The 11,413-nt window shown below is 31.0% G+C and overlaps 2 long non-coding RNA genes across 2 annotated transcripts; both read right to left on the bottom strand.

Moving 5' to 3' along the window:
* Positions 1–1,342: 1,342 nt before the first annotated feature.
* Positions 1,343–1,735, bottom strand: LOC111612928. The gene is made up of 3 exons (XR_002754695.1): positions 1,703–1,735; positions 1,522–1,611; positions 1,343–1,448 (listed from the first exon to the last, which is right to left on the bottom strand). It is a non-coding gene; the product is annotated as an uncharacterized LOC111612928 (long non-coding RNA).
* Positions 1,736–2,994: 1,259 nt separating this feature from the next.
* Positions 2,995–3,477, bottom strand: LOC111612927. The gene is made up of 3 exons (XR_002754694.1): positions 3,445–3,477; positions 3,264–3,353; positions 2,995–3,190 (listed from the first exon to the last, which is right to left on the bottom strand). It is a non-coding gene; the product is annotated as an uncharacterized LOC111612927 (long non-coding RNA).
* Between the last annotated feature and the right edge of the window lie 7,936 nt (positions 3,478–11,413).

Here is an 11,413-nt window from a genome sequence, read left to right as displayed (position 1 = left end):
ATTTGATTTATTCCGACGAACACCGCTTTATTTCTACAGATCTGTATTCCGATGTACACAGTGCCAGAAAAAATTTACCCCTTGGTAATTATATTCTGTTAGTAAATATTGTGACGCAAAGTAATTATCAATTTTCGTTAAGTTTAGAATATTTATTGGCTATTACAGTAAACAATCACTGGAATCCTCAGCTAAAGTACAATTTCTTCATTAGGTTATCTAATGAAATTAATTGCATTTGATAATAAATCTTTGCAATAATTTAATTAAACAAATAATATGATATTTCTTTTATAATTTATATTACTTGAATTATTGCATTTCATTTTTAATAGAATTTTATTCTATAAATATTTTAAATATATTCTATTAATGGGTTTTTCTGTTAAGTGAATAGTGTAAGAAAATGATAGCTTCATTGAAAGTCTGCTTCTACTTGCGATATTTTAATATCTAAAAAAACCCTCGTTGCTATAAAACACTTCAAAACTTTAAACAAGTATTTTATATCGATTATTTACTTACAAAACAACAGAAACAAAGAAATAGTTTATAATCTTTCTAGTTATAAGTTTTATAAAACTTACAACTGAAATTTGCGATAGAGACGTAAAGTAACGAGCAATTGTTTACGACATCATCACAATTTCGAAGTGCAATTTTTACTTTATTTAATTTAAAATATATGCTCTCCACTTAAAAATTTACCCCTGTATATCATACTTCTCTTTGAACAATAGTCGTACCGGTCGTCTATCTAACAATTTTATCAAAAAGTTTTTGAATTGAAATAAGGTGACTTTCGGTTCTCATCGAAAGTTCGTCTATAATTAATCAGGTTCTTCCCTAATCTTTCCATATATGGTTTCGATTTTCATCTATTCAACTTTGTTCTCGAAATTAAGGAACAGACAGACAGGCAACAGTGGAAATTTATAAATCTACAATTTTTTCAAATTGCAGCTCGTTGTTCTCACTGTTAGCTTAAATAACTGCAATGAAATACTTGTGAGTTCATATCATCGAGCAGATAAACGACGACATTGGCACTTGTCCTACGACAATATTATTACACAGCCTCCTGGATATGAGCAATACTGTTAACTGATTAAACTGTATATATTTCTCGATTCTGATTAATAATACATCAGCCTACAAATAACTATTCACGTATATTACAGTAAGAATAACCTAATATGTTGTACTAAATTTGTCAGTAATTTTTTTTAAGCATAAATAAGGTCCAGCATTCATACGGTCTGAAAATCTTTTATGCATGTAAACACGCATGTAAAATATGTAATTAAATAAATATTACTAATTATTATATTGAAATATATCTTTATTTGAAACAATTACATTGAACATATCAACTACAGAGTATTATGTCTCGAAGCTGTTCTCAGTTTTAGAAGACCAGAAAATACGGAGTAAAGAGAACTCCCCATCTGAAATATTTCAAAATTAAATATATCAGTACAAAATTTTCATAATTAATATTATAAAATTAGTTAAATATACCTTAATCGGAAATTTCTTGGTAACGTTGAAGTAATCATTCACGGATAAGCATAGAGATACTTTACCAAATCTCTTCATAAAATTCAGCATCTGTACAATAATTTATTGCTGTTATTATATTGAAATTACAGAGATATTATGAAAATTTATCTGTTAATATAACAGATTCATAATATTTAACCTTTAATTTCTGTTCTAAACTGAGATCGCAATCAGCAAATCTTTTTATATCTTGAAAGGATGTTTGCATCTAAAAGAGAAAAACAAAGCAAAAAGTTTGATCAAATCCGTATATGAAATTATTTTCATTTTAATAAAATGTCTTACGTTTGAGGTAAAAACTGACGCCAAAATTCCAACTAAAATACATACAAAACTTAATACAGCGCAAATTAGAAAAATAAAGACTTTCAATGCGAATTTCATTTCCGAAAAAATTGAGATAAAATAAAGTAGACACGTTTCTGTTAATAAAGTAGCATACAAAATCGTCAATACATAATTAAAAGGTCCGTTGAGTTGATTGGTGTATGTCCAAATTTCATGGTGTTGTGCCATAATTTCTTCCAATTCAAGTTCCAAGTTTGGATTATTCTTTCTTAGTAAGTACAGTTCTTCCGATACTTTCTGAAATGCTTTTGTTAAACTAACTGCAAGCAAGAAAAGAAACAAACAGAGGTATACCAAACCGCCACTCATCAATGTCATCCATACTCCAACTTCGATGCTACAGAAAAGTGCTTCGAATTTGAACAATTCTCTTCTTTTCAAGTCGTGATAAAAGAAAAATACATTCAAAAACTGAAGCCATAATGTGATAATTATTGTCAGAATCACTGTGGCCATTCGTGTGTAATTAATAATAGAAAACAGCTGATTTTGGCAGAAGTAATTCGATTTTTTTACTTTTATTTTTGTATTTAATTTTACTCTTTTAACAATACTAAATATTACGGCAAATACTAAGGTAAAAGTTGTGACGCCTACTTTGACAAAGTCATCATTGTTAACAATCGNGACTTTCGGTTCTCATCGAAAGTTCGTCTATAATTAATCAGGTTCTTCCCTAATCTTTCCATATATGGTTTCGATTTTCATCTATTCAACTTTGTTCTCGAAATTAAGGAACAGACAGACAGGCAACAGTGGAAATTTATAAATCTACAATTTTTTCAAATTGCAGCTCGTTGTTCTCACTGTTAGCTTAAATAACTGCAATGAAATACTTGTGAGTTCATATCATCGAGCAGATAAACGACGACATTGGCACTTGTCCTACGACAATATTATTACACAGCCTCCTGGATATGAGCAATACTGTTAACTGATTAAACTGTATATATTTCTCGATTCTGATTAATAATACATCAGCCTACAAATAACTATTCACGTATATTAGAGTAAGAATAACCTAATATGTTGTACTAAATTTGTCAGTAATTTTTTCTTAAGCATAAATAAGGTCCAGCATTCATACGGTCTGAAAATCTTTTAAACATGTAAACACGCATGTAAAATATGTAATTAAATAAATATTACTAATTATTATATTGAAATATATCTTTATTTGAAACAATTACATTGAACATATCAACTACAGAGTATTATGTCTCGAAGCTGTTCTCAGTTTTAGAAGACCAGAAAATACGGAGTAAAGAGAACTCCCCATCTGAAATATTTCAAAATTAAATATATCAGTACAAAATTTTCATAATTAATATTATAAAATTAGTTAAATATACCTTAATCGGAAATTTCTTGGTAACGTTGAAGTAATCATTCACGGATAAGCATAGAGATACTTTACCAAATCTCTTCATAAAATTCAGCATCTGTACAATAATTTATTGCTGTTATTATATTGAAATTACAGAGATATTATGAAAATTTATCTGTTAATATAACAGATTCATAATATTTAACCTTTAATTTCTGTTCTAAACTGAGATCGCAATCAGCAAATCTTTTTATATCTTGAAAGGATGTTTGCATCTAAAAGAGAAAAACAAAGCAAAAAGTTTGATCAAATCCGTATATGAAATTATTTTCATTTTAATAAAATTTCTTACGTTTGAGGTAAAAACTGACGCCAAAATTCCAACTAAAATACATACAAAACTTAATACAGCGCAAATTAGAAAAATAAAGACTTTCAATGCGAATTTCATTTCCGAAAAAATTGAGATAAAATAAAGTAGACACGTTTCTGTTAATAAAGTAGCATACAAAATCGTCAATACATAATTGAAAGGTCCGTTGAGTTGATTGGTGTATGTCCAAATTTCATGGTGTTGTGCCATAATTTCTTCCAATTCAAGTTCCAAGTTTGGATTATTCTTTCTTAGTAAGTACAGTTCTTCCGATACTTTCTGAAATGCTTTTGTTAAACTAACTGCAAGCAAGAAAAGAAACAAACAGAGGTATACCAAACCGCCACTCATCAATGTCATCCATATTCCAACTTCGATGCTACAGAAAAGTGCTTCGAATTTGAACAATTCTCTTCTTTTCAAGTCGTGATAAAAGAAAAATACATTCAAAAACTGAAGCCATAATGTGATAATTATTGTCAGAATCACTGTGGCCATTCGTGTGTAATTAATAATAGAAAACAGCTGATTTTGGCAGAAGTAATTCGATTTTCTTACTTTTATTTTTGTATTTAATTTTACTCTTTTAACAATACTAAATATTACGGCAAATACTAAGGTAAAAGTTGTGACGCCTACTTTGACAAAGTCATCATTGTTAACAATCGAGTACCATGAAAGGCACGGCGTTTTATTTGAAAGTAAAGGCACCAGCATGCAAAAACTAAGAAGGAAATGTATCCAGTGTATGCACTCGATCCAGAATAAGTAAAATCTCTTCAGAAGTTTGTGCAAATAACTGTAGTTTCTTGTAACGCACGAACATGGATTGAAAAAGTTCCACCCGTAAATCTTTGACATAGAAATAAATGATGACAGAAAGCATTGCAGACATATTTCATGTTTAAAAGTTACAAATGTAGTTGTAATAGGTGACGAAGTTTGCATTTTGTTCTATTCAGATATTCATAATAATCTTTTCTACGTAGAAATGGTTATTTTTGTTTATTAAAAAAAATTATTGCAGACAAAAATTGCCGAGTGGATGAAGTCCGTTGAGTTTATAATTCAGTTTCCTAAGAACTATGAATTGCGCTTTGCTATATTCATACTCTTTTATATAAGCTTTGTCTTAATTTAAGCATTTTTAATTAGTTCTCATAAATGGAAGTGTATAACTTTAATTTATGGAATTAATAAGTGCCTGAAATCATAGCAGCACTAATTAATAATCTACGCAAGTCGATTTAAATCTACGATACTTCACTTTAATTAGCAAGCAATGCAATGAATTGGTACGCTTTTTAAATTGACGTAATTAAGTGCTTTAGAAATTTTTGTAATGGTAAAATATTGCTGTTGTTTTATTCATTACTCGAAGTGCATTTCTGAGACATATAGGTGAATTATTTGTTCTCTTAGAAATGCATAAATTATATCACGTGAAGATTAAAACCCAAGTGAATGCAACTTTCCATTTGGGGTGTAAAGTCATTAATGCTTCTTAAAATAGAGCATATTACATCAGCAAACACTTCATTGTCTAAAACAATGGTTCTTAAACAACTCTACACAACTACATAATGGCAAAATTGAAAACTTAAATTTGGTGTTTTAAATGATGACGTAAAAATTAAATATAAATAAAACATTTTGATTTTTAAAGTAGTAATTATTAAAATTACTAACTACAGCCTGCCTGTTTTAGAAGAACAGGTGTAATGTAGTGAGAACTGAAAAAATATGTAATTTATTTTTAATTAGGTTACAAATTACATTAGGAAAATATGAAATTAATAAGTTTTTTATTTTATCTATTGAATTTTTTTGAGAAAAACATATTTTGATTAAGATAAATAGATTATTTTTATATTTTTAGTTATTGAACAGTCTTTATAATTATGAAAAAAACTAATGATTATCACTGTTTTGGAAAGAAAATTAAATAAATGTATTAAATAAGTTTTCTAGATAAATAACCTGAAATTTGACGGTAAATTTGGTTCTGTATATTTCCATTTTTTCGGCAGTCTTCGCTAAAGTTGAGGAGTGTATTTGCCTCATGAAAGAGGATAAAGCAGGAGTTTATAAGATCCCGTACGAGAACCAACAGTTAGGATTAAAAAAGGAGTATATAGGAGTTACAACGAGGAAATTCGGGGTAAGGGCCAGAGAGCATAAATATGATGTTAGGAAAAAATCAAACGCAACTGTGCTGGCCCAGATGGCTCAAGCCCAAGGTTCCGTAGTTGGATGGGAAGAGGTTGAAATCATTAGGCAAATACACTCCCCAACTTTAGCCAAGACTGCCGAAAAAATGGAAATATACTGAAGGAAACTTAATGATAGATGTATAAACGCTAGAGATGCAGAGGGCCTATCCTCAGCATGGAAGTTTGCTATTAAAAGAATTACAAATAGATTATGAATGACGACTTGATTCGCAATTCACGTCATGAGAGCATTTATAGTTTTTGTCAACTGTTAACGGCTTGTACTATTACTTATTTATTGTTGTATGTTATTTATTTTTACACTTGGTATTTTTTACATTGTAATTATCTTACTTATTTACTCAGTTGTCGATATTTTTTAAATTTGAATTTAATTTTCTATTCTTTGTGGTTATTCCATATTCTTTTTTTCAACTTGAAGATAATCTATGGAGTAGATCGAAAACGTTCGTATTTTAAATAAACTCCCTCGCCAACGGATTAGGTGTTGATTATTTTGATTATTAATTTGCCGAGTACGTTTTCTGTTCGATGTAATGAAACAATAGCATGTAATTTTATTTTAAAAAACCAAGTAGAATTGGAAAATAATATTACGTTACGTATCTTTTCTGGCTGCTGTGAAATTTTATTTGACAAGTCACTTAACCGTTTCTGTTAGTAAAAATGAACGTGTCTGATTCAAATTTATTCCAATAAATTCGAATTATTGGAATTTCGGCTGTTATACATAACAGAGGAAAAGTGTGTCTCAGCAAGATTTTTACATTTTTGGACTTGGGACCTGGAGATGAAAATGAATTTGGAAATAATTATTTGTATATGTATGGATGCAGGGACGCCGCTAGCTGTTTGAACGCCCGTGTGCAATACCGATTATGCCGCTCCCTGTTTAACTACGACTACCTACGCCGAGCTTGCCATAAAGGCTCTTTAGTGTTGTCTCATAAGGGTGTGAAAAAAGAAAAGAAATACTTTACAAAGAAAAACTATTTATTATTACTAAGTTATTTTTGTTTACTTAAGTGTAAAACCATATAAATATTTATCTACAGAAATTGAACTCTTCTTGCCTTTATGTTTTTCTTATCAATAAAGGATAAAAAGATATAAATACATATTTATATAATGACACACATAAGGATTAGCTTATGGATATAGTACATATACTTGTGAAAATCATTCTAACATAGTTTCGTCTCCTTATTTCCGCCATTTTAAACATTAGCAGCCATATCAGAAAGGTAATCGGTATTTTTACATGCAATCTGGACCACGTTTCAATCCTCTTCCATGCCGTTTTCAATTGATCAGAAATTTACTATTGATAAATGCAATTTTCTACAACGTTTCGTGCGTGATCGCATTTCAAATTATGTTGTAATGCACAGTAATTATGCTAATATGATAAAGCATATGGAATAATTACCCGAGAATTTATAAATCTCAATATGCAAAATTTAAATCTGTGTGAAATTGGAATTACATTTGCATAAAATTTAATTTTGTTTACTTATTTAAAGCAAATTATACAAATTTTTATTGGAAAATACAGTAGAGCGTCGTTTATCCGAATCAATTGGGGACTGGAGTTGTTCGGATAACTTATTTTTCGGATAAGCGATTATGTACAAAAAATGTATTAACCTATCCCGTGTTGAAATTTTTCTCCGTTGCGTTTCGCTTCGCGTTGAATTTTCGTCGATGTTAAGCCTAATGTAAACTTTTTAAAATAATAATCGTGGCTATTGTATCGTTAAAAATTATTTCTTTATTTTTTACAAACAAAATAAATATATCGAAATATATAAAAACAAAAAAAAAACTATACTTCAGAAGTTAATCTAGTATCAAAAACGTTCGATTCAGCATGACACAGTCCTCAGATAAATACCACACAAAAGGGCCAGTGCTGCCAGCTAAAACACACACATTAACAAAAACAAAATACCGGAGTAGCCTAAGATATAGCCAAAGATTGCAGCGCCACAGCACTAGAGAAAATTTAAATTTGCGGACTGGAATTCTTTCGGATAAACGACGCTCTACTGTATTGTAAAATTTATACCAGAAAATTATTTCAGAAATTTATAAGTTTTCAACGGAGACAATGCATTATATACAACTAACTGAAATTTTATTTATATATTTATCTATATATATATTCGAGATTATTTAACAGCAGAGGTAACGGGACTTATTTTCTGTACCGGTCATGTGTAAGCGATTTGGAGCTCGTTGGTATGTTTATAATTCAGGTCTAAAGGAAAAGCCTCTAATATTTATTAAAGGTATTGGTATATTTATATGACTCCATGACAGATTTAAAAATGTCATGATCATGTTCAACATTTCTAAAATATAAAATAATTCAGTATAAACGTTCGTTCTACAGCTTATGTCCTAATTACTGTTTTCAGTTGGATAACGAATAATGACGAAACACGCACTTATCATTGTAATTTTATTAAAGAAAACTGATTTCGGCAGCATATAACACAGTGTTTCCCAACCTTTTTTGTGCTATGCCCCACCTAAGCCTTTCTAAAATTCTCATGCCCCCTAACATATACAGTGGCTATACCAGGCATGGCCAACATACGGCCTGTCTGATGAATTTATGTGGCCCGCGATTAATCTTCCAATATTAGCTACTCAAGTCCGAATAGCTCGATGAAAAATTCTGATGCCTAAAAAAAAAAGGTCAACAACTCATTTTCAAATTGCCCCCCTTAACAATCGAATTGCCCCCTTGTGGGGCGTGGGTCCCACGTTGGGAAACACTGATGTAACATTTTATACGAATAATTTTGTTAATTCATTCGGAATTACACTCCAGTATTAATGCCGAAATCAATGAAGTAATATTAATGTTATGTTCCAAATATTCTCAAATTATTGCGTTAATTTTTTATATTGAAACAGTTATTTTACTCATTTACGAAATCTATACAGTGTTTATAAAAGTATGTTCAAGTAAGCATCTATAGTAGTTTTATTTTCTCATTGACGAGACTATGTCTCTTTTCTGAAATCGCGCTACTGTCAACCTTAGACATATGAAGGAGTACATGACAGGAGATGCAATTTGGTAGTCCTCTGCTACCTTGGTTCCTGCTTCTGGTGCTTCCTCCTTGCCAGCTGTTCCTGCTTCGGCTGGACTTCGTCTTTGGCTTGCTCCACTGAACTTGTTTCTGATTCGTCTTGGCTAGTGTCTAATCCCTTAGGTGCGTAAACTTGGACTTTGTTTCCCAGGACTTCTGCTTGTTCAGCAAATCTCTATGAACACAGATATTATTTTTATTTTGTGAGATATCCACTTTCCTGTTTATTAAAATGAAGGAGAAAAATGAGATTAGTGAATTGGCTTTGCATATTAGTGCGCAAGATAATGTGGATTGGACAGAATTCATTATGTTCACGTTGGCTATCCTGGATGATTTCGGAGAAACTGTACAAGTGGATAAAATCACAGAAAGAATATGCATAGTTACGGCATCTAATAAAGAAATGAAATGAAAAATTCTAGACGGAAACTGGAGCTGGAAACAAAACACTGTATACATTAAATCAGTTAGAAGGGATATAATAAGAATAGGTTATTACACATACCCTATGAAATAACAAGAAAAGAGATAGAAAAAAATGTCGTAGGAAAAGTAGTACAAATACAAAGAGAGTTTTTTTATGCCGAATAGCGAGATACAGACCGTAAGAAAGAATGTTACTATACAGAGGAGAAAAGAAATTTCCAATTACGTGCACATCAGAGGATGCAGAATCCGAGTGGATTAATCCTAGTGTAAAGTGGTTATGTGAAATCTGTATGTTGAGTGATCATAGGGCAAAAGAATGTTCAAATGTAAAGTGCCATAAATGTGGCGAAGTCAGACATAAAAAAATTTAGAAGAGAAATTGAAATTCATGTAAATAATGATAGACTGACAGAAAAAAGGCGATGTAAACAAAAGGTGTCGAATAGTCAAACACGTTTCCTTGTCTATTTAAACGATTACATTTTTTCTCTAAATTCGCGTAATTAACAGGAACAAATATGGGCTAAAATTGAAAGTAGAACAAAAAATCTTGCTACAACTGCATATTTTAGACATAAACGTAGAGTTTTAAAACCTAAGGATACACACAAGTGTACACATTAAGCAACACGGCCCACTGTACAGTACATCCGTTCCAATTCGAACGATCCTTTTTCAATACCAGGTAGCGGCATTCTGGGCACTCATCATAAAAGGTTTTTTATATTGAGGGAATGTAATAGACAGAATGAAGGAGCTGGACAGAATTAAACAAATAGCCACTACACTAGGATACAGAACTAACTCGATAGAAGGTCTAAACAAGTCTAAAACAAAGTGGAATCATGAAATTCATTGTCACCAGAGGTATGAGTAACATCACGAAGTAAATAGCGGAACATAAAAGGTATAATATGATCGTGAAAACAGCCCCAACTATGTATCGAATAATGAGAAACGATAAGGATAAACTAGAAACAAAAGAAATGGCAGGAGTGTACAGGATACGATATAAAAGAATGCAGTTGGGAATACAGAAAGATGATGCTATCTTTCTGTATTCCCAACTTGGTGTCACCACAAGAAACTTGAACGTTAGACTCAAAGAACATGAACGTAACGAAGAAAAACATCCTATAGCACGATACTTTTCAGAATGGCGCTTGGTGATGAAATGAGAAAAGTCAAACATCATTAAGTGTTTACAGCAGTGGCACGCCGTCCACGGAACCCGTGGTAGTGCAGCTTTTTTTGTATTTACTAGTATATAGTATTTTATTATAACCACATATTCTATTTTATTACAAATTTCTTGCATGTGAGAAACAATGATAAGATTGCTATTGTATATTTGAATATAATTTCGTATACGCATGTTCCCAATGAAAGCGCCGTATTGTCAAATACGGGACAGGCTTCACGGGCAAAATATTTGAATTGTGTTTATTTTACGCATTCGCGCATGCGTCTTACAGAGCACCTAATCTCACGCAGTTTAGCTCGTGAATGCTACACACCAAAATTTCGTATAACGCTTCCAGTGATTAAATCTCTTAATAATTTTTATGGAAACACATCATCGCTCTCATCAAATATCACCGCTCGCCACTGTTGTAAACTCTCCTGCGTTAGCACAGAACGCTGAAAAACTTGAAATATACACAAGCACGTTGAAAGGTATGAGAATTAAAGCGAAACATGCGAACGGTTTACCAGCGGCATTAAAGTGCATTCTAAAATATTAGTTTGTGGGAAGACCAAAATTACTTCATTTCTACTGCATCTTTTTGTATATTTTTGAGTTACTTATTATACATTTTACTGTTACTCGTTATTTATATTAATTTTTAGTTATTTTTGCTTTTTGTCTAAATATATTAAAAATTGTTATTCATTTATCGTATTTTATTTTGGAACAATTTAAACGGTTAAGTTGTTCCAATAAAATTGCTGCCTAAAGATGGTTTATTAGACTAAGTGGAAAACATTTGCTAAATAAAGCGAATCCCAACATCCAAAAAATGTTTATAAA

The sequence above is a fragment of the Centruroides sculpturatus genome, unplaced genomic scaffold (genome assembly GCF_000671375.1).
Source record: "Centruroides sculpturatus isolate CEXI.00-Female unplaced genomic scaffold, Cexi_2.0 scaffold1844, whole genome shotgun sequence".
Classification (NCBI taxonomy): Eukaryota; Metazoa; Arthropoda; class Arachnida; order Scorpiones; family Buthidae; genus Centruroides; species Centruroides sculpturatus.
This window is presented reverse-complemented; position numbering and strand designations above follow the sequence as displayed.